The sequence below is a fragment of the Canis lupus genome, chromosome 4 (assembly GCF_011100685.1).
Source record: "Canis lupus familiaris isolate Mischka breed German Shepherd chromosome 4, alternate assembly UU_Cfam_GSD_1.0, whole genome shotgun sequence".
NCBI classification, from domain to species: Eukaryota; Metazoa; Chordata; class Mammalia; order Carnivora; family Canidae; genus Canis; species Canis lupus.
The window spans coordinates 6,434,734-6,459,078 of NC_049225.1; the positions used below are offsets into that span (position 1 = coordinate 6,434,734).

The following is a 24,345-nucleotide window of genomic DNA, read 5'->3' on the forward strand; positions in this document are numbered from 1 at the left end:
GGCATATCTGAGATCAGAAAAGCAGGGGCAGTGGTGGATATGGCGCAGAAACATAAGCAGCACCAAAAACTCTCCACACGCTCCACAATGAACATGACTTGATCTTTGCTTAACATGTATGTTGGGCCCAGTGATACAAAAGTTAGCACATAGAAGCCAGCAAGGGAAGGGTGAGGATTATTCTCCCAGGTGTGGGACAGAACTAGAGAGACTAAATGAGTGGCACCTTTCTTCCTGATGGAAGTAAACTCCTCTTGGAATCTTTGCCATTGGTTTCTACCTAATAACTTTTGCTTTCCAAGGTCCAGGCACCCTTTCTTTAAGAAGGACTATATCCTGGGAAAACACAAGAGCAAATGGCGTTTCTAGCCCTGGGGTTCTAGTCTTAGCTGCACTAAGATAAGCTCAAATTCTTCAGCAAACCAGTTAATATTCTGAGCCTTGGTCTTCTGATCAAATGAAGGAGTATGTACGCAAGCTCATAGAACAAATAGTATAAAAGAACAATTAGGTAGTTGTAGCATTATGGCTACAGGCAAAAAAAAAAAAAAAAAAAAAAAAAAAAAAAAAAAAAGCAAGATTCAACTATATGCTGCCTATGAGAAACCCACCAGAAATACTGACATATTTAAAAGGGTTGGAAGTTAAAAGTAGACTCAAAGTAAAAGAAAGAAAAAAGCAAACCTTAGCAAAAGCAGAAATTTATGGAAGGTCCAGTAATAGCCTCACAAAAGACAGTCATGAGCCTGGCCTCAGGGAACAGCAAATCCAGGCACTCAGGAGACCCTGTGGACTATTTCTACCTTCTTTTCTTCTGCTGTTCTCTCTACCTATAGCTGTTCTTATATGCATGTTGGCCATGTCTATGTCTTCCTCTGTGAGATTTCTGTTCATGTCTTTTGCCCATTTCATGATTGGATTGTTTGTTTCTTTGGTGTTGAGTTTAATAAGTTCTTTATAGATCTTGGAAACTAGCCCTTTATCTGATATGTCATGTTCTTAGAGCTGTCTTTCTCCAATAGTCAAGGAACACGGATGTTGGCAACTCTCACTTCCCACAAAATTTATTGTAGGCTTGTTATATGCCAAGCACATTTCTAAACATTTTAGATGTACTAACTAATTAAACTTCACAACAACTCTATCAGGTAAATACTATTATTATCCTTATAGACTGGCAAACTGAAGTATAGAAAGGTTAAGCAACTCACCCAAGGTTACACAGATAAAAGTAGTGAAAAGTAGTGAAGATTCCTAGCTTCATCCCCAGAGAGACACTAAATTTCTTTCTCCGGCTCCAGTTTGGAAAACCTTGGAACAGGACTCTGCCCTGGAGTGGGTCATGCACTCTTAGCCCTCTTCTCTTCCTTCCCACTAAATCAATGTGCTTGGAGCAAAAGAAGGAGAATTTTCCAGAAGAAAAAAAGAGAGCTGACTTACAAATCAGCACCTGACCATCACAGGGTTCTTTCAAAGTGAACCGATCAAAAGAGATTTTTGAGATGTGCAGGTTCAGAAGGGTGACATCTGTCTGCTTGTAACTTGCTTCTTTTCAACAGTAAGATTCATTATGTTTAAGGGATTCAACCTTTATATATGTGAGAAGGAAAATATAGAGATAAAGATAGATAGATAATATATGTTAACTAAACTTACAAAAAAGAAAAACTCTTTGCTTCATACCATGCTAGATTAAGCCACTTTGAAGAAACTGGGATTTTCCTGTTTGTGAATTGGCCATCATCTAATAGTCCAGTGGCATTTCATTGTATTGTCAAGATATGTTTGTGTATCAATTCCCAGCTGACAGAGACACTTACTGCTTACTTCCGTTCAGGGAAAGGTAAGAGTTATGTTAATAGCCTGTTAGGAAAAGATAAGATAGATGTTGATTACCTGTTAGAGAAGTTACCACCAGAGTTTTTTTTTTTTTTTAACTTGTATCTAGTTTAGCGATCTCATTTATCCATTCTTATCTCAAGTGAGTATATATATCCCTATTTCTCTTCCTGTTGGCCCACCCATTGGTTAGTTAAATCAAACAAGCTTTCTATCAAACCTATTCTTTTGAACTTTGCCTTCACATATGGGAGGCAGATATAATTTTGATCTAGATAAAAACTATGACAGTGGCAGAATGACATTCCTTGACACTCCCTTCCCTCTTCTGATGGAGGAAATACTGCTAAGTACAGGAATGGACATTTGCCACCACAGCCATTTCTCCCTTGAATGGAGGGCTGCCTGTGGCTGGGAAGCCATGGAGCAGGTGTCAAGGGACAAGAGGAAGGGGTCACCCAGCCATAGAGGGGGAGCACATAGAGAGCTTGCAGGCAGTTGACAGATATTTTGATATATGATCTGAGAGCATTTTCCATTCTTGGCACTTTTGCAGCCCTGAGGCTGTCCACACATTGAGACTGAGACAGCCTCCTCTGCTTCAGGAGGAAGGACAAGATCCAAACAAGAACAAAGGAATGTGCCTTGTGCCTTCGAAAAATGCCATTGAAGCCCTTTTCAGAGACAACAGTTGCAAAAAGGTAAAACTAAACTTTTCTAGGTGAAAAGGGGATCTGCAAATCTAGTGAGGCCAGACTTCTTGGGGTCTAGGTTTATAAACTGAATCATAGGTAATGAAGATGGGGATAAAATACGTTAACCTCCCTTGCTCAAAGGAAGACGTGCAAACCATTCCTGGCCTGGAAAGGATGTAGAAGAGATTCAAGACCCAGTGCCTGACCCACCCTCATGTCTGTATGGGTAGGTGTGTGAATGGAGTGGAGGTGGCAGAAAATGGGTAAGAAGCAAGTGCCCCCTATTTCTTATTCAGAAGTCTTGGAAGAGAACCACCTCAGAAGGAACCCCAATCTTATCATGGGTTCAGACAGTGGCAGCAGGGTGGGTTGTGGAGAGAAAAGGCTTGATATGGCATGCACCCTAGACCCTGTGCCCTGCCATATGGGAGATGCAGATATTCCTGCATGCCCAGTGGAGATCACAGGTCAGGAGAGGGGCTAGGCATTAGAAGGCACCTGGGGCTGGTAAGAAGACGTTGCCAGATATGGCAGTGAAAGGGACCTGAGCAGCAGGTGCTGGCATCTCACTGAGGCCAGGTGGGACTGGAGAGGTCCATGGCACACGCAGTAGGAATAGAGACCCCCTTGCAAAGATCAAGCATTGAAGTCTAGGCAGTGGACCCAGGTGAACGCACGCAAACCGGGCGCCCCTTCATGTAGAAACCATCCTGGGAGACTGGGGCAGAACAGAAATCGCAGAGAATCTGAACTTGAGTTTGATAGAGTTTAAAGCCTGGATGAACTGAAAACCCTGGAGATCTAACCTGAAAGATCTCCTTGAACAAGCAGAATTAAGTGGGGCCTTCAGACCTAAGTACACTTCGTTTTCAGAAAATAAAGTTCTTGTCTATGTGTGTGATAATCCACATAGTAATTCTCTAGCAGAATCACAAGATGTGGGAGACTCTGGTCCCAGGTTCTTATCAACACTAGATCTAAGTGTACAGACACCCTGAGACATCTTCTAATTTTCATGACAGCAGCCAAGGGAAAACTCTCTTATTTAAAAGCCTCACTGTATTTAAAAAAAAAAAAAAGAAAAAAAAAAAAAGCTTACTTAGTACTAGAGATCTCTATTCACCCTTTAAACAGGTTTTTGCTTATTGCAGCCATGAGGCACACCATTAGCCCTCAGAGCTCTCGTTCTTTGAAAATGAAGGTAATAGATTTTAAAATATTTTTTCTCATATAATGGAGTGTGACTATTTTTCATTCTGTGATTTTTGAGTTCTAGACTTTCTCTTAACCTCTAAGGAAAGGGGCAAGTTCTCCAACCACAGGCCAGAACGTGAGGAGTGGAAGGGAAGCTGGAAGTTAGCTGGAGACAGGGCTCGGCAGGATAAGTGTCTCTAACATTGCTTTCTTACTTACCTTGTGGGTTTAGAAGGAGAAGTAAGGGAGGTGTTCCCCCTCTGCATCTGATGATGTAAGACTAGGCCAGTTTTGAGGTGCCTGGGTGGCTCACTTGGTGAAGCATCCAACTCTTGGTTTCAGCTCCAGTCATGGTATTGGGGTTGTGAGATCGTGCCCCATATTGGGCTCCACGCTCAGTGTGAAGCCTGCTGGAGATTCTCTCTCTCCCTCCCACTCAGCTCCTCCCCCCCACTAGCTTGCTCTCTTGAAAATAAATAAAAATAAAATCTTAAAAAGAGAGAGAAAAAAAAAGACTGGACCGGTTTTATCCTTTGGAGTGAGGAGTCACTCATATTGGTGTCTCCCTCATAGCACAGCCTTCCCTGGCACCTCTGAGGCCAGCTGAGTGCCCTTCCTCCCTCTGTGGCACCCTGTTACTGGGCCATATTACCTTGTTTGTGTCTGCTCTTGCAGTGGGCACAGTAATGTCTGGTCTAATAACCTTTGGTAATAATACTGGTCCACAAAGTACTGTAAAGCTTAATAAATGAGAACGGTATGGAGGAAGGGAATGAAAGAATGGAAGGAGGGAAAGAGGGAGGAAGAAAGGAAGAGAAAGAGGACAGAAAGGAGGAGAACATAAGAAGAGGACAATCATAAAAGACAAATAAGAGATTACAAGAGGAGATAGAAAAGTTGCAATGGGAGCTCCAGGGCACTTTGCCAGGCTGATCCTGAGACTTGGTTCTGGCCTGACATCTACTTGGAATCCTCTTCCCCGGGGTAAGCCAGGACCTCTCTGCACTAACCTTGCTAAAATTCTCTTTTGCTCCATGCTTTGCCAGAATTGAATGGGTTGGCATCCATTTTTTTTTCAGTTGGTCCCCCTGAATGGCATTTCCCATAGCGGAGTTATTCTGGGTCCCGTGGGCAGCGAAATCAATGTGTGTCCGATCTGTATGACCTTGCATGTGAAGGTGAGCTTTTTTTAGGTGGTGCTAATACAAAGGGAGAATGAGCCTTAGATAGTTCGGCATGCTAAATATAGAGTGGCACTTTTAAAAATGCAATCTTGGCTGTTCCGAGTGTCTGAAAAGACCTGCCAGTCACTGCCAAGGGCAAAGGATCATCTTTTCTGGACTACATGAGGATTCAAGGACCTGTTTGGAATCAAAACAGATCATTAGTAACATATGCATGGAGAATGACCACAGCTAATCATGTACATGTTGCCTCTACACATAAGTGCCCTGCAGGCCACCATATAACCCTGAAAGCAGGCTGGAGTGGCTAACCTGGCTTTATGGACAAAGTGAACCTGGGAGCCCATGTCATGGTGTCACTATGAGTATCAAGGCATCTCAAGGGAAGAGGGTGTCACTATGGGAAGAGAAACGACCACACAAAATAGGGATGCTGTCACAAAATGATGGGTCATTGCAAAGAAAGGGCAGATCATTCCTAATGATACCCAGTTCCCTGTAAGCTGTAAAGCAGACTTTCTGGGCAGAGCTGCTCTGGACCATTACATATCACTTCTCGCGGTCCCTTTAGGTAGTGGCAAAAACTGGAAATAGACAGTTACTTCTCTTCAGTTTAGTTTTTGTCTTGTAGTCTATCTCATGGCTCACCCCTAAAAGCTGGGGAAAACCAGTGGCTGTAGAAGCCAAGGGGTTGAGCTGGGTATGAGGATAAAGGGAAAAACCTGATTAGGAACTGCACAGTGTTCAAGCATCTTTACCATGGTAGACAAAGCTTGCTGATCATAAACGTAAAAAATGGGGGTGCCTGGGTGGCTGAGTTGGTTAAGCATCTGCCTTCGGCTCAGGTCACGATCCCAGGGTGCTGGGATGGAGCCCCACATTGGGCTCCCTGCTCAGCAGGGAGTCCGCTTCTCCCTCTGCCCTTTCCCCTGCTTGTGCACTCTCTCTCTCTCTCTTTTTCTCTCTGTCAAATAAATAAATAAAATATTTAAAAAAAAACAAAAACGGTTAGGGGATCCCTGGGTGGCTCAGTGGTTTGGTGCCTGCCTTTGGCCCAGGGTGCGATCCTGGAGTCCTGGGATCGAGTCCCACGTCGGGCTCCCGGTGCATGGAGCCTGCTTCTCCCTCCTCCTGTGTCTCTGCCTCTCTCTCTCTCTCTCTCTCTCTCTATCATAAATAAATAAATAACTCTTTAAAAAAAGGTTAAAAATGTGTGCTACATGCTCCTCCACTTGCCTTATGGGACTAAATACATTGTAACTTACAAAGAAACACAGGTAGGAAAGGCAGGGCTTCATTGCGCCTGAGCTCTGGTATCTAGAGGCCTCATTCAACCCCATGTCCATCATTGGGGAGATAAGGGGCAAGTTACTTAGCTCTATGTAATAGAAAAGACAATATTATAACACTCATTCCTAGAGTTGTTCTAAAGATTAAGTGAATTAAGAACATGGAAAGGGTTCAGGAATTGCCCAGCACATAGTAGATGGTTGTTATGAGTTCAAGGAACTCAGAGGGATTTAGATGTTAGTTGTGTAGAGTCATATAGACAGAGACAAGCACGCGGGGAAATGGCATTTTGAGCAGTGCCCCATGACCAGCAGACGGGGCCACTGTGCAGAAGTGCCCTGGCCTCCCCCAGGGCAGGCACTACCAGATTCTGAGGAACACCTGTGTCCTAGGCATGCATGGCAAACCGTTCCTCTGTGTGAACAGAACAGACTGTCTCATGTACTGAACCATGGAACCATAACTTGCTATTAGCCAGTTCCTTCCTCCTAGAGAACATCAAGGTGCTGGTGGCAGGCAAACTAGAAGATGCAGCTTAGGGGCATCTAGATGTGTAGGGGCCTCATGACTGTCTAGAAGGGATGGGGACAGATACTTGCCAGGTTTCTGCCTGTGGACCAAATGTCCAAAATTTTGAGATTTCCTAAGCACATCCAAAATGCTTCCTTGTAGCATCAGAATCCCAATGACTGGATCACAGGGGCCCTTGGGAGGTACCCTCTTACTCTGCAGATGAGCCAAGCGGGAACACAGTCTGCCAGGCAGCCAGCGCGGAAAGGATCCATGTCACATTCAAGCCGGGGGCTGGTTGATTTTGTCCTTAGCACTGTGCATTCCGGAGGGAAAATCAGATCAAAGGAGAGAGTTAATGATCCCTTCAGGCAGAGAGGCTCTTTTCGCTCTGGGAAACTGTCTGGAAAGGTAGGATAAGGAGCCTGAATAGAATTACAAATGCATGAACCCTAAGGACCTTCATTCACTTCACTCATCAAATACTTCTTTAGTGCTGACAGATTCAAAAGGGACAGGGATAGGTACTCTTGAGGTTCAGATTTTCTTTGGCAAGATACTGAATATCTAAAAACAGTCACCAATAAAGGCACAGCCAGCAGCTGGGCGGCACTGGAGCCATTCCTGTTCACTAATGGAGGAGACTTCTTATCCTCTAGTGATGGTATCTCTGGGGAAGGCTTCGGTGAAGTGGTCCTTTAGCACAAGGAGTTTCCATTTTATAAGGTTATTTGCTTAGAAGTAAGTCTATATCCTGAAACACAGGAGGTATCCTAACCATATTGAATGAACCATCAGTGGTAGATTCGAAGTAATCCTGTTGACAAGGCAATTTCTCCTGCCATATCTCTGAAGTCGACTGAGCTTCCCCTTGGGGGAAGATCCTAGGAAAAAAGGGGAGGGGTCCTCAACATTGCTTAAGAACTGAATTATCGCCCCTTCCTCCTGTGACATGAAATCTTGACTCTCTGGGAAGCCCAACTGTTTTCCCTACACCTGCCCCATTCTCCCCTTACCAAGTAAGCAACCAGGCTTTGGAATTTCTTACCTCAGAGACTCGAGCGCTTTGGAAAGCCAAGAGCAGCCTGATCCAAAAATGCTTCTGAAAAGCAAAATAACAAGGAATAGACAGGGAGATCTGCAGGCTCCTTGATCAATGGGGATATTTTCCAGGTCCTCTGGCAATGTGTCTACAAGGGGACAAGGCCTCTGGGGAGAAGGAATAATCCCCAGGGGAAATTAGATTCAGTTATGGGACTCCCACTTTTGCCAGAAACTCTGCCTCTTGGAGCCTGGCTGGGCAGTGGCAGAGCCTCTGGATAAGAAAGGATCATGTAGGGCAGACCAAGGGTGGGGCAGGGCTCCTGCAATCTCGCAATCTCTTCAGTGTGGCCTGGGGGGTGGCCAGAGAAATGACAGGGCTAGGTAAACCTGCAGGCCCCAAGGATAGGCATGGGTGGAGGATAGGCATGGGTGGAGCAGCAGTAATCACTGAGACTGAATTTCCCTCCTGGGTTGGGGCTAGGGCAGCCATGTGGGAGGTGACAGTCCTAGAAGGCAAATGTACTTGATTTTACGAAAACAAAGTTTTCTGCATACCTGATATACTCACCTAATAGCCACATGATCTAGGGTCTGCTGGTTCCTTGCTGGGATCCGAATCAGTGTGGTGTGTCCTGCCCATGGCTCCCCAATCACTGTGGATACTTCATGTTTCACTCACTACATATATGCATTTACTATGCTTTCTTTCTCTTCCCCCACCTTTCAAAAGTTTTATTTTTAATCTTTACTCACATAAATACACATAACATAAAATGTACCACCTGAAACATTTGGAAAATGCAACACTGTCCTGATCAAACAGTAACTGCATTCTCCCACTCCATCCAGCCCTTGGCAGCCACCCTTCTACCTCCTGTTTCCATAAATGTGCTTATCCTAGGTACCTCATACGTGTAATACAGTACTTGTCCTCTTGTGTCTAGCTTATTTCACTTATTGTCCTGTCTTCTAGGTTCATCCATGTTGTAGCCTGTGTCAGAATTTTCTTCTTCTTAAGGCTGAATAATATTTCTTTGCTTGTATGTATACAATCGGTTTATCCACTCATCATTGATGGACATCTGAGCTGTTTCCATCTTGTGGCTATTGTGAATAATACTATGAACCTGAGTGCTCAAATATCTTTCTGAGATCCAGCTTTCAATTCGTTGAGTACATATCCAGAAATGAAATTGTTGGATCATATGGTAATTCTATGTTTAATTTTTTGAGGGACCACCCTACTGTGTTCTATAGCAGCTGCACCATTTTACAGTCCAACAGTACACAAATGTTCCAATCCTTGCCAATACTTCTTTTCTGCCTTTTCAATAGTAGGCATTGTGATGGGTGTGAGGTGCTATCTCATGGTGGTTTTGATTTGTATCTTCCTAGTGTTGAGTGACATTGAGCATCTTTTCGTGGTTTTTTTTGACCATCTGTGTATCTTCAGAGAAATGTCTGCTCGATTCCTGTGCCCATTCTTTTAATGGGGTTGTTTGTTTTTGTTGTTTCCAAGTCACACATTTTATTTTGGTAGCTGTCTTGTCCTGAGATTCTTCTTATCAAAGATTATACTATTTACAAAATCATCCTTCACTCTCATGCTTCCTTCCATCATAAACTCCAATACCTTTGCCCTCAAGCGTCTTAAAGTAATTCATTTTCTCAAGCAATTTCTTTATGCATCATATTAATAAAGCCCTTTGGGGCCCCAATCACCAGCCATTAATGAATTAATTTGTTTAGGAAGGTAAAGGCAGAGGGAATCTTTAATTTTTTGAAGATTTTATTTATTCATAAGAGACACACAGAGAGAGGCAGAGACATAGGCAGAGAGAGAATCAAGCTCCCTTCGGGGAGCCCAATGTGGGACTCAATCACAGGATCCCAGGATTACAACCTGAGCCAAAGGCAGAGGCTCAACCACTGAGCCACGCAGATGCCCCCCGAGGGAGAGAATCTTAAGCAAGCTGTATAGTCAATGCAGAGCCTGATGCAGGACTCCATCTCACAATCCTGAGACCATGACCTGAGCCACAATTGGGAGTTGGATGCTTAACTGACTCAGCCACCCAGATGCCTGGTCACCAGCCTCTTAGATCTATCTGACATGCCTGCATCCTCAGAGGAACACACAATTTAGGATTAAAATGGTAACCCTACCACAACTACTTTTTTCCCCAGAAAACAATAAAAACAACACAAATTTTAAGGAGTGAATCTCTCTACAAGTAGTGCCAACGTGTAAATCCTGGCGTGCACCCAGCTCAGGGGCAGCACTATGGTGTTGAAAGATGCCATGACCATGGTCTTCCCCAGTCTGTGCTGCTCACGGGCTGACCTGGGGTGTGTTTGCCATTATCACCCTTGGTTCTCCATCAGAGGGCATGTTGTCACGGGCTTCTCTGGAAAAGAACAATCGCAATAGCAGACTGCTGTCTGGTCCCAGCAAGCCAGACAGAAAGGAGCAAATAAAATAAAATGCCTGCTGGTTACCAAGCTGGGAAGGGAAGAGCTCAGTACTACTGTGGACCCAGCTCAGCTTTGAGATAAAAAAACAAAAAAAACAAAAAACAAAAAGCACCTCATGCTGAGAAATTTCTATTCCTTTAACAGAGAATCTACAATTCTTGTGGATCTATATGAGTTCAAAAGAATTATTTCTGTGCTGAAGACACACCACTCAAATATTGTGATATAAGAGTCATCCCAATTCCCCATCTCTCTGAAATATTTACTCAACTTACCTCTCCTGTTGCCTGACAGTCCCCTCATTAGTGTCATCTCCATGAAATAAAAAACATTATAACTTCGGAAAGTACCACTTTTATTGCCTCTGGGCATCTTTCCCTGCCTCCTCAAGCTGGTTTTGTGGCTCACCTCACTGGTCTCATAATTCCCTATGGATACCTCTGTCACCACACACTGTATATGTGCTTCCCCCATACTATACCTTGTGTTTTTTCAGGGCTATAACTGGGTTTTATTTATTTTTGATTCAGAGTGGCTGGTTCATAGCAGTGCTCAAAATGGGTGCTCAAAAGTGCTTGTCTTATGAATAGACAGATGGATGAACAAAAGCAATACTCACCATTATGTCGGCACATATCTAACACATTTTACCCATTGGGGGCTTCTGGTGAGAGATGGAGAGATCTGGGGTTGGAGACATCAGAACAGGATTGTCAGGTGCTCACTATGATGGAGCCCATCTCTTTACTTGGGATGTATGGTGCTGTTCCCTTGGGGGAGCCTCTCTCTGGCGACACTTTGGTTAAGCTGCTGTGCATTTTCGGTCTGGCCCTGTTCCTGCTTAATTAGCATGCATCTTGTTAAAATAAAATGAGATAGATGGTTCTGGAATACATGGAATAGTGGAATCAGCTTTTCAGTTGCAAACAGAGAGATTAAGCATGTGGAAGAGAAATGCTCTTTTTGACAGATTCTCAAAATAATTACGAGCAAGCGTAGGTGGAGAAGTGTCAATCAACCAAAATGCATGTGATAAGCACACCTTTTTTTTCAGATGATTTTGAAGAGCTTTTGCCCAAACACAGGATACAAGGAATACAGTGCATTTGTGTTAAAAATAGTTGTAAGTTATACTTTTGAAGAACTAACAATATCAGAAGTAATGGTTATCAACTTTTTGCTGAATATGAACACACGTGGATAATTGAAGGTGTTTTTTTTTTTAAGATTTTATTTTTTCATGAGAGACACAGAGAGAGAAAGAGGCAGAGCCATAGACAGAAGGAGAAGCGGGCTCCTCACAGGGATCCCGACGCAGGACTCGATCCCAGACCCCAGGATCACAGCCTGAGCTGAAAACATACGCTCAACTGCTGAGCTACCCAGGCATCCCAGATAATTGAAGGTTTAAGAGATTAGTCAGAAATAGGGATTGGATTGGGGAAGATCCATTCTTAGAATCGCTCAAGGGTTCCTGCAGGAACTACGTACAGGTATTAAACACAGTATTATAAAAATGTCTCCATGTCTGAGAAGCAGTGAGTCTAGATATAAAGCATATAAATAAAATTCTAATGCCTGTGCAGAGTCAGGGAGCTTTTCTTCTCATCTCTGCTATCATATCACTACCCATTTATGTTGAGGCCATTCCTGAACAGTGCTGCTGCTATATTGTCACTGTGGTAACTACTTTAAAATTCTTTAGCATAAATATGTGATGTGTGTACGCAAATTAGCTTTCATCTGGATGTGAAGATTTAACTTAGTTAGCATGCAAAGCACTCTAACCATAATTAACATTCACTCATTCATTCAAATATCAAATGTGGATTGCATAAAATCACTTAGACACTATTCTAGGAACTGGGGATAGACCAATGCATGAAACAAATTAAATCACCTGCCTTGAGAAAGCCCACAATCTGATCACAATTGATGGTGACTATAGGTGCTTGCTTAGGTATTTCCGAGATAGCTATAGAAATCATATTCAAGAGGTGCATGGGTGGCTCAGTTGATTATGTTTCCAACTCTTGATTTCAGCTCAGGTCATGAACTTAGGGTCATGAGATTGAGCCCTGCACTGGGCTCTGCAGAGAGCATAGATCCTGCTTGAGATTCTCTCTCTCCCTCTCACTCTGCCCCTCCCAGCCACCAGTGCATACACTTTCTCTCTCTTTCTGTCTCCAAAAAAAAAAAAATCATATTCAAAGGATTTGATAATTGGAAGAAAGGATATCAGGAATAATTTCTCTACTGATAAATAGGTGGTGCTGAAAACATTTGGTGGTCTAAAAAGTTTCTCCAGGTCCTGCCTATACATGAAGAACAAATATAAACAGTAGGCAGGCCCTCTAGCCTACTATGTTCAGAATAGGGCTGGAAATCTGAATTCCTGCTGGTCAGTGAAGGATGACTGCACCTGATATGAGCATAAAGTTGGCCGATCCTACCTTCAGAATATTGCTGCCTCTGCCTCAGAACAATTAGCACAAGATGCCTAGAGAGTGCTTGGAAACAGAGTAGGCCTTTGCTGAACTTACAGGAAAGGTCTGATGTTTCTATGACTGCTTGATAAAAAATGCTGATACCTTTGGCAAACTTTGGTTGAATATTTGCTGTCATTGTAACCTACTCTCTAAAAACAACATTACTGGGGAAGGTATGTTTATTTTTTATTTTTATTTTTTAAAAATATTTTATTTATTTATTCATGAGACACCCACAGAGAGAGGCAGAGACTTAGGCAGAAGGAAAAACACCCTATCTGCAGGGAGCCCTATTCAGAACTCGATCCCAGGACCCCGGGATCACCACCCAAGCCAAAGGCAGACGTTCAACCACTAAGCCACCTCATATTTGGTACCCCAGGAAGGTATGTTTAAACACTACCTTTCTCCCATCACTAGAAGATCCCCATATTTACCAGAGGGACCGGCCAACCCTTGACTGTCCGAATGAACTCAAGCCATTTGCGACAGCATCATGCTCTTTCTCTACAAATCTTTGGTTTTTTTTTTTTTCTTTTTCTTTTTTGTTTTAAGATTTGATTTATTCATGAGAGACACACAGAGAGAGGCAGAGACATAGACAGAGGGAGAAGCAGGCCCCTGAGCGGAGCCTAATGTGGAACTCAATCCCAGGACCCGGGGGTCATGACCTGAACCAAAGGCAGAAGCTCAACCCCTGAGCCACCCACGTGCCCCGAACTTTGGTCTTCAACGTGGTTCTGCCTGTGACCTCAAGCCCTTTTCTCTGGTGGGCTAGTTAGATTGGCTGATGGTTATCTGCTCTACCCAACCCTTACACTTTCACAGTTTGAGCAGCTGGGCCTGAGCCCAGCAGACCAGAGGATTTCAGGTACTGAGGAGATGCTGAGTCTGAGCTAAAACTGATGGGACAGCTGGTCTTTTCTTTTTTCTTTTTTTTTTCTTAAAATACACAATCCAGGATGCCATCTATTCTCTTAGGTCATCCTAAATTGTGCTCAGTGCTGTTTAGGGAAAGCCTACTTCTCCCCTGGCATGTCCTGTACACCCACATGGCCACTACACTCAGAGCACTTCTGCCTGCCACACCAAGCAATCTGTGACACCAGCTGGGAGTCCCACACTTTAATTCAATAGATACAATTCTGTGTAGCTAGGGATGGTGTCACATCTCACAGTGAAGGGCTAGTTCCACAAGACTGCCCTCTTTCCTCCTTTGTCAGACAAAGATTGCAAGTGTAGTTTGTCATCTATGTTTCTGACCAAACAGCTGTATATTTGAGGTTCCCAACACCACCTCCCCAGGTTCAATTACTTTGCTAGAGCAGCTCACACAACTGAGGAAAACTATTTACTTAATGTTTACCAGTTTATTACAAAAGGATGTGACAAAGGCTAGAGATGAATGTCCAGAAGGAAGAGATGCAGAGGGCAAGGTATGTGGGGGAGAGGATGCAAGGCCTCCATGCTCTCTGTGAGCACACATTCTCCCCACACCCCCAAGTGGTCACTTACCAGAAGCTCTCCAAACTTCATACTCTTGGGATTTTGATGGTGGCTTCCTCACATAGGCATAACAGATCATCAACTCCATTTCCAGTCCCTCTCCCCTCTCTGGAGGATGAAGAGTGTGGGAGTTGAAAATTCCAAGCTTCTCATCATGGCTTGGTCTTTCTTGGTGATCAGCCCAATCCCAGAGCCCATCCAGAGTCACCTTGTTAGAACCAAGATACTTCTGCCCCCAGGAAATCCTGAGGGATTTAGGAACTCTGTCAGGACCCTTAGTCAAAGACCAAAGATTGGAATCAAAGATGCTCATAGTGCTCTCATCACTTATGATGAGCTCTATGCCAAGAACCAGAGGCAGAGACCAATATATTTTTTTCCATAATTTTATAAATGCCATGCTCTCACTTTATGGAAAATGACTGTCTTTAACCCAATCATTTCCCACAAAACTGCCTAATTTCCTATTAGTAGCATTTATAGAATGGTGGGGTTTTTTTGCATAGAATATCTTACTAAATGTTATAATAAATCATCATTCATGATGACAGCTAATAATCAGTGAATGTCTCATGTAGTCACTTGGTGGGGGTGGGAGTGAGTGTACAACAGCAGATCCTCTGGATCTCAGTAGGAATATATAGGTTCATGGAAAAGAGATCACTGACCGGAGCCTGATTGATGGGAACATACACATCCTGACATAATCATGGAGGCTCAGGGTGTGGTCCTGGAGATGGGAATCTTAATGACCCAGAGCTAAATAGGCTCATGAGACACATTTATAAATATTGTGAATCCATAACATTTACAGCATTTCCTAACACAACGTAAATGCCATCGAAGGTGGCTGATGTTTCTATCTCCTCTGCATTCTTTAGAATTCTTTTAGTATGAAGCTCATTAGGCCAAGAGGGTGTATCCATGTAGGTACTCAGAGTGAGCACAGTGCAGGGGTAGTTACAATGGAGGGAAGGGCAGGCATGGTGCAAGCATTTGCTCTCAACTGATGCCAACAATTCTATCCTGAATCTTCCCAGGTAGGGTAGGCCTTCTTAGGAAAGAATGGATGTGTCAGGGATGCCTGGGTGGCTTAGTCAGTTAGCATCTGCCTTCAGCTCAGGTCATGATGTTGCGGTCCTGGGATCCAGCCCCATGTTGAGATCCTTGCACAGCGGGGAGTCTGCTTCTCCCTCTGCCTGCTGCTCCCCTCTGTGCTTCTGCTCTCCCTCTCTCTCTCTCTCTCAAATAAGTAAATAATCTTACAAAAAAAAAAAAAGGGATGAGTCAGAAGGAGCTGGTTCACATTGGAAGCTCAAGAAAAAGAGTCTCAGAGTTGGCAATGTTCATCCATTTACTGTTTGTATGGAGATTCACCTTCCTGCAGATAGCCCTGCTGTGAAGATGGACACACCAGGCCACCAGAGCCTGATGACACTGAATATTCATATCATATAACCAACATCCCTTGCCTTCATTCTTTTCCATCCAGGTCATCTGCTTGATTCAGCTCCTATTGACATTGAAACAAAATTTGATATTCTTTAGAATGCTAGCGTTCTCTATCAGCTAGAAATGAAGGACACTAAGGCCCTGGGAGAGCATGGAGCCAGAAAAGAGAATGAGCTCCATCTTTAGTCACTGCACCAAAAGTCACCCAGTCCATACACATGGGACTGTCACATCAGTGAAAATTAAATTCTACTGTTGCAAACTTCTGGCATTTGTGGGTCTCTTTATAGAGAAACTTGAATTTTCTGAGCTGACACAGGAAACTGTAAACTGCTTGTCTTCATAAGCTTAGCAACTTTTTACTGTTTTCCCATATCAGATAATTGGGGTGGGAAGGTCCAGGGACCAAGAGAAAAGAAAGGATTCTATTATTGCAAATGATACCATTGTGGGATAATGCAAACATTATGTATATGAATGTGGATCTCCTGCTATCTCCTCAATAGCACACTATGGTTCCTCTCCCCAGCATGCTGTGTGGTCAGCCAGCATATAGAAAATATAAGGCTTTCTCGAAATTGGTCTATTACAGTTGAAAGCACATTGGCATACGAGCTAAAAAATATTTATGTCAAACAATTTCAGCCCATGTAATATCCTTCACAAATCAAGGGCAATTTCTAAGATAGCATAGTTATAGGATTTATAGATTGTATTTTGCTGCTAGCATATGAATTACTTACTAAGCAGGTGATAGAATTTCTATTCAACACAGTCCACTGCATGAAAATAACAGAGTAACCAAGGCAGAAGAATTTAGAAAGAGGACATAATTAACCATGATATCACCAATGCAATAAAATAATAATGAATGCAGTCAGGGATAATTTTGATACTTTGAAGAAAAGGCAACTTATAGTCAAAATGGTTAATTATGTTCCTTAAAAAGAAGCATCCAAGTGCTTGAGCAAAGCAGAGTAATGACCTTATTGAAAAAAAATATATTATTACTGGAGACAAATATGGAAAGCAAAGAATGTAAGAGCAGAATGATTGACAATCAGCCTGTTTTCCATTTCTTCCTTGACTATGTTATAGGAATGGGGATCTGGTGTGATGCAGTCTATTTTAGGAAGTGGGGAGGATGGTGGCCAAGGTCAACTGTTCTGAAGGCAGATTGCACTGGTTCCCATTACTTACTAATTAGATAGCCATGAGTAGCTTCATTCTCTCCTTGCTAAACTTCCTCATTTTCCTCATCCATAAAATGAGAAACATCAGAGTACTAACTCACAGCTGTGTTTTGAACATTAAGATAAAATTTAAAAAGGAATTCCAGAGCAAATTAGCAAAGAGTAAGGAAGCACTCACTTACCTTAGCTATGTGTAAACTCAGAAAGAAATCAACATAAATACAAATCCTAGAGACCTTCAATACACTGCAATGAGTCAATACTAGAGTAATCTGAATACTGAAGATGAAGATCATAGCGCTTGGGAACATTTCAAAGCACTTTTCCCACTTCTGGTTCTTCCCTTTCACTGTGTCAACTCCCTTTATTTTGAATGAGAAAAAGAAGACATAGGCAAATTAAATAACTCCACAGATCCCAAGCCTTGTTAATAGCAGAGGATTAGAAACCAGCTCTGCTGGTTCCCTTAGCAACACTAACAGGAAGTATAATTTTGTGTAGTTAGTCACACAAAGATTGTGTCATTGCAGAAATTTAGTAAAACACCCATATTACGCATTCCATGAATAAGGCAAAGCTTATGTACACTTGATTTTAGGGCCTGTTGTTTGGAAGGGATGTGAGCACAGAGCCTCAGTGTGTGGAGTTTTTATTAGGATTTCGTTACGTAGGCAAGATTGGTGAAATCATTGATCATGAGATTGAGCTCAATCTCCTGGAGGACTTCCAACCTTCTAATGACCCGCTTGATCTTCCGGGTGATTGGACTGTATCAATGATCCTCTCTGGGGCCCATCTCCAGTACAGTCAGGTCATGAGCGTAATAAGGATACTCCTATGACTCAGAAAACTGAAGAGTTTCTGAAGCTGTGTCAGCAACCAGGGACAAAGACCAGACACATTCATTTCATAGCACACTGAATTTCTTTGATCAACTCATGATCCCTCCTCCATATACTTCCCTCTTCAAGGCTAACACCTCCTGTACCCCAAAGGAGATTAATTACTGATTAAGTCAAAAGAATAATTGCCCCTGATAAGCCTTTTAAAAAAATATTTTGACGTTCATCACTTATATAGTCTGTACTGATTTCAGAGGAACAGTGTCATTTCAGAGGCCCATCTGAGCCCTTGAGAAGAGCTCTCAATAAGAATTCTCTCTCCATGGCTGGACAGTTGGTCTCCTTGGAGACAGCTTTTCATGGGCAGCCCTGCCAGGTAGTCCCAAAGCACATCATGGAAGATGAATTTCATTTCCTTCATTACTCTAGCGTGTATTTTCCAAATTTTCAGTAATGGACATAAGTGATTTTATAAACAGGAAATAACTCGATGAAAAAAAGAGTAGCAACCTGTATTAGGGTATGTTCCCCCATACAATGATACTAGGTAGCAATTATGAATAATGCAAAGAAATCTAAAGTTTCAGGTAAAAACACCAATCCCATATACTAATAATTATAAATTTTAAAATATACATTTATCCTTAAACACACATATATATAAATCCACATCTCTCTCTATATATAATATATGTATATAATATATAAATACACAAATGAAATCTATCCTTACATATATAACACAAATATATATATATCTAACCTTTGCATGTGTATACATATACCTATATATAAATACATATATACAAAGGTTAATAATGGTGCTTTTGGTAAGTGATCTTGAGAGAGCTGAGAGCATGGAGAAGGACTTGGGATTTTCAGAGTATACCTTTTTATAGGTTTAGTTTTTAGCATAGACACAAATATGCTTTTTCATAAAGTTTTCTGTGATCAGTGGCAGATGGTAGGCAAAATTATGAGGACAGCATTTAACTTACTTAAGTTGAGGACCTCAAAGGGGTTTAATAAAATCATATTTTGTAGTAAAAAGTGGGAGGGTAAGAAAAAGGAAGAACTCAGGGAAGACAAGGAAGATGGGAGAGGATGAAGGGAGGGACAGAGGGAGGAGAAGTGAGCATTCCTTGACCGAGTGTGAAACGTGCACCATGTATAACCTGACACCTAGCGCTAGTGTTGGCCCTCTGTAGAAACACAGGAGGCCAGTCTACCTCCCTGGACATTATGCAGGTGTCAATAAAATCATTTTCTACAACAAGTATTCTTGTAGTCAGGGGATTAGCACTACGAGTTGTGTAGTCAGGGAGACCAAGAAGTTATTAATCATTTTATAATGCTTTCTCCTGTTTTTCTCTCTTCTAAAATCTTTAAATACATTATCATAGTAACATGGATTGAATCACAATGCAACGGAGAAGTCTGGGATCACAGAATGAAAGGTGGTTTAATATTGCCTTCTGGGCAGAGAATTTCGTCTTGATTACAAGCTGGCGATTTAAGGTTAGTTTTAAAGTTATAGGATTATCGTTATAGGGCTTTAGGACAAATAAATGTTCTTCAATATTACATATTTTAAAACCTTATACCCAACTGCCATATAGAAGACTGACCTTTGTACCTATCATCAATAAGGAGAAAATCTTTAGGGACGCCTGGATGACTCAGTGGTTGAGCACCTGCCTTCGGCTCAGATCATGATCCTGGGATCTGGGATCAAGTCCCCCATCGGGCTCCCTGTGAGGAGCCTGCTTCTTTCTCCACCTATGTCTCTGCCTCTCTCTCTCAGTCTGTGTCTCTCATTAATAAATAAATAAATCTTAAAAAAAAAAAAAGAAAATCTTTAGAGGTCCCAAAAGCAACTCTCTCCCTCTAAGAACATTGGAGGACAATTTCATTTCATAATAACAATTCAGAGAAGATATCAGACTATTTCTTTAAAATCTACATCAGATGAAAATTTTTACCATGTTTGTTAATCTGAGTTTAAGATGTTTCTTGGGGGGAAAAGATTAACATTTGTTGTAACTGTTGAAAAAATCTGTTTTTCAGGTACCTGAGTGGCTCAGCAGTTGAGAGTCTGCCTTCTGCTCAGGGTGTGATCCCAGGGTCCGGGGATCGAGTCCTGCATTGGGCTTCCTGCATGGAGTCTGCGTCTCCCTCTGCCTGTGTCTCTGCCTATCTCTGTGTGTCTCTCATGAATAAATAAATAATCTTTAAAAAATAAATTAAAAATCTATTTTTCTTGAAGAACTGAACACACTTGAAAGATAAAATGAATACCTATAAAGAAATATAGTAACTATAAGCTACATTAACTCACAAATCTAAGGAAGTATGATAAACAAGTTACATATTGAGTGAATAACACAGTTTGTTGGATTTTTTAACCTCCAAGATTCCAAGACCGAATACAGATGGTGGATAATAAAGTGCAGGAGCACAGCCAGGAACTGGAAACCCAGGGATCCTGGGCTGAATGAAGAATCAAAGGCTACATTTCAGGCTCTGATACACAGTTGCTAGTTGACTCTGCTCCATATCTTCATGCTATGTCAACCATAGGAAGAGCGCTTTCCTGTTCCTATGGGTCCCAAGTAAGGTAATCATTGCTGGGGTTGCAGAAATGAAAACACTGTGTGATCTTGAAGGAACTCTAGTGAAATGAGACGGATAACTAAGCAATTTCAGCTTCAGTATGGGGTTGCTCTGGTCACTGCTCAGCAGCAGAGGACAGAATCCACTCTTGCTGCCTTGTGCAGGAAGAGTTTACGCTCAATCACTGGCAGAAGAGTAGAGTCTAGCAGAACTTCTGTGAAGAATACCCCCCACCACAAGAGGAAGCTGCAGAGCCAGGAAGCCGTTGGAGGAATTGGGAAGTTTTTAAACACACTACCTCTGCCCACACTGACAAGATGCATGTCCAGCACCTGGCCGCCTCCCTATATTCTGAAGCCGGGGCTCACTGCTCTCCATGAAGGCTTAGTGGAACATCTGAGGTCTGAGACAGGATACAAGAGAAAAAAAGTGTGTGCCACTACATCTTGGGGACAGAGTTGACATTCAGGCATAGGTGACTTGATCTTCTTCTCTCCAGACTTTGGTCAGCAGTGTGTGCACGCGCGCGTGTGTGGTCAGGTGAGAGTTGTAGAATGGAATTCTGTGAATTATCAGATCAGCCTAAATTTTAAAATAAAGTTAGAAAGCTTTATTACTACTTGGTGGGTAAGGTTCAGTAGGACGACCAACCTTTTATAGAGATTTTGTGTATCTAAGTTGCAACCTTGGTGATGACCTCATACAAGTGTCAGACTATCTCTTCTCCCAGTGCCTGGCACAGAGTGAATGCTCAGGAAGGCATGTTAAGGTGCCTCCCACACGTATGGGCCACCAAAAACAGTTCATTTTAGAAGTGAGTGGGTCTTAATTCCCTGGGCTCAACTGCAGAGACTGAGATTTTTTTTTTTAAACTTAGTAAATGCATTAATCCAGGTGCTGGGAGAAGTCAATGCCAAAATGGGATTAAACATTAAGGACTTTATTAGAGCCGCACCCATGAGAGGAAATAGAGAGGAGCTCTGGGAGTCTAGGAAGGCTGTTTGACAACAATGCAAATCTGACAGAGTGAAACAGAGAGGAGGGGAAGATTGGGTGGCAGTGCCCAGTGCCATCTAAGGAAGGTTCAGTGGGCCATGGGGGTCCTCAAGCCAATCAGATGCTTGGGGTGTCTTGGCTCCTGGGAATGGGTCTGCTTGACTGTTCTTGTGGCTCCATTTACTGGCTGAATCGGCGGCTTCGGGGCAAATGCAGTTAGTTGTAGATTTCAGGACAGAAGCAGCTGGAAGCTTTGATTAGTTAAGCCCCCTCCCCCTCCATGGTTGGAGATCTGTGAGATGTATTCTCATGACTCATAGTCTACATAATCCCTCTGCCTCATCGGGTAGCACCAACAATTCCTGTAGCATGGCTTTGCCAGGTAGGATTCTCTTATATGATTATAAATATATGAAGGATAATAAAAGAGACAGATTCTCAGGAAGATTGGTACTATTTAAATACACACTCTACTCCTGCTGTTTTAACTGCTTTGAGCCCAGCCTTAGAGTGCCTCGAATTCATCTTCTGTCGAGTAGTTTGACGTTCTGATGCCAGTCTTTTTTTAAGTCCAAGGTTGATTTCCTCAATTTATTTAATAAGCTTCTCACATATTGTCTTACTTCTGATTAAGTGCTTTTCATGCTTCTCACATAAGCATGAAAAGTACACAATTTCTCTCACATCCATAAGTATTTTTTCATGAGGAGGGAGGGTAGGAAAAGCAGGAATAACTCTGAAATGAATCACCAGGATACCTCAAATTCCTCATCTCTAAAATGGCAGACATAACATCTGCTTTATCATATCATGGGAAGGATTGGTTTTGTATTAGTCTGAATGAGATACCAGAAACCACTCCAGGTATTTTCATCAAAAGGGGTTTAATACAGGGAACCAGATGCTTATAGAATTTCTGGAAGGACCCTCAGGACAAGGAACTGCTAAGTTGGCCACTGGTAGTTCTAATTGGTAGCTGCAATACTGCACCACATTGGTTGCAATCTTGGGACAGATCAGAAAACCTGTACCAGGACTGTTGGCTCTAAATGACACAGGACTCCCAGGGTCACAGTGGCATGACTATGTTCCTTCTGCTGAACTATGCTCCAAATTCATGTCTTGTGCAGGAAATTATTAATGTTCATAAGGAAAGTACAGTTTTTTAAGGCTTTATTTATTTTTTGTTAAAGATTTTATCTATTTAATTGAGAGAGAGAGTGTAAAAGAGTACAAGGGGGGAGGGGCAGGGGGGAGGGAGAAGCAGACCCCTCACTGAGCAGGGCATACAACTGGCAGCTCCATCTCAGGACCCTGAGGTCATGACCTGAGCCAAAGGCAAATGCTAACCAATTGATCCATCCAGGTGCCCCTTGAAGCTTCATGTAAATGGGTTTGCTTTTTCAGATCATAGGTCCTAAGAAATTTCTAGATCCCTAATGAACTTTGAGATGCCAGTGTTATAGTATCAAGGCACATCTATTTTGGGGTTTTCAGCTTTAGCGTATTATGTTTAAAGTGTTAATTCTGAAACATGATAAAACTGGGAAGCACAGAAACCCAAACAAAACACATTTGGGGTTTTTTTGGGGGAAAAAATCTAAATGTATTATTAAAACTAAAATTAAATTGAAACTTGAAATGTAGAATTTTGAAAATTGTAAAGAAAGAATCAGAATAAGGAAAGTTTCCCTATTTAGCAGCTTGGTTGAAACCCATTTTCATATTTTTTATTTAAAATTATGTTACAATTCCTTATCAAACAGTTTTTCCGTACTTATGTAATCAGTTTTAAGAAAGAATTTTCCATTGGAGCCAGGTTTGAGCCAGAGTGCTATTGTTCAAGCAAACCACTGTTTCCAAAAATAGTATTATTACATTGATACATCATTATTGGAGAAGTTCTAGTGATTTGTTACCAAGAAGCAGAAAGTAATTTCTTTAGGACTGACGAAAGCAGTCACTTCGTGTTGTATTTAATGTGAAAATCCCTGAGAGGATTTTTTTCCCTTCTCTGGACAGTGGGGAAATAATTTTCAGGAACTCGGTGCTCAGGAGGGAGACTGGATTTGTTATTCAAGCAAAGCCTTCCACGACAGAGGCACGTGGAAAGTTTCCTGTGTGTCCAGGAGGAAAAAAAAGATGGTTGAGCATCTTTTTTGGCTCTTTGGGCATCTGTTGGGCTCCCAGTCTGCCTGAGCACAGACCCAGGTTGTGTCCCCGGTGGCAGTGGCCTCTGCATCCCGGGGCGAGAGCCCCACAGGGAGGACAGGCCTGTCTGTCACATGGCTGCACGAGGTGGCAGTGGTCATGGGGAGAGTGGGCAGTGGAGGGTCCTGGGAGAAAATCAGTGCAGATAAGGCCAGGGTGATGGAGCCCTCAAAGCCTCCCGTGCCAGAGCAGAGAAGGAGGATGGTGCGGGGGTGGAGGGGAAATTTCATCAGACAGGCACTGCCGAGTCCCAGGGGTTTTCTAAGCCAAAGAGTGACCTTTTTTTTTTTTTTTTTTTAAGATTTTGTTTATTCATGAGAGACAGAGAGAGGCAGAGACATAGGCAGAGGGAGCAGCAGGCTCCATGCAGGGAACCTGATGTAGGACTCAATCCCAGGACCCTGGGATCTTGACCTAAGCCAGAGGCAGATGCTCAACCACTGAACCACCCAGATGCCCACAAGTGACATCTTAAAATGTGCATTTAGAAAGGTCAGCTGGTGGTCAGCTTGGAGACAGGTGGAGGTGAGAGGCTGGGCTCAAATAGAAGTCCAGTTAAGGATGCTCTGCTGCATCTAAGGTGCAGGGGCCAGAGTAGCTGGCAACTGTGGACGGTTCCAAGGCCAGCTCAGGGTGTCTTTACCTGGGCTGAAGAAGGGACAACTGCCAGAGGGGCAGCTGTCCTGCATGTGGATGTGGGTCTCCCCGCTCAGCAGGATGCCAGGTGGGCACACCTGTGAGGATGTGAGATCTGCCATCCACAGGGCAGGTGTGCCAGCCTGTGACCAGTCCCTCGACATCAGCCCTGCTTT

General features: G+C 42.7%; 1 long non-coding RNA gene across 1 annotated transcript; it reads left to right on the plus strand.

The window, feature by feature from the left end:
- Positions 1–2,408: 2,408 nt before the first annotated feature.
- On the plus strand, positions 2,409–19,842 carry LOC119871608. Its single transcript, XR_005357530.1, has 3 exons — positions 2,409–2,540; positions 19,117–19,231; positions 19,781–19,842. It is a non-coding gene; the product is annotated as an uncharacterized LOC119871608 (long non-coding RNA).
- The last annotated feature ends 4,503 nt before the right edge of the window (positions 19,843–24,345 follow it).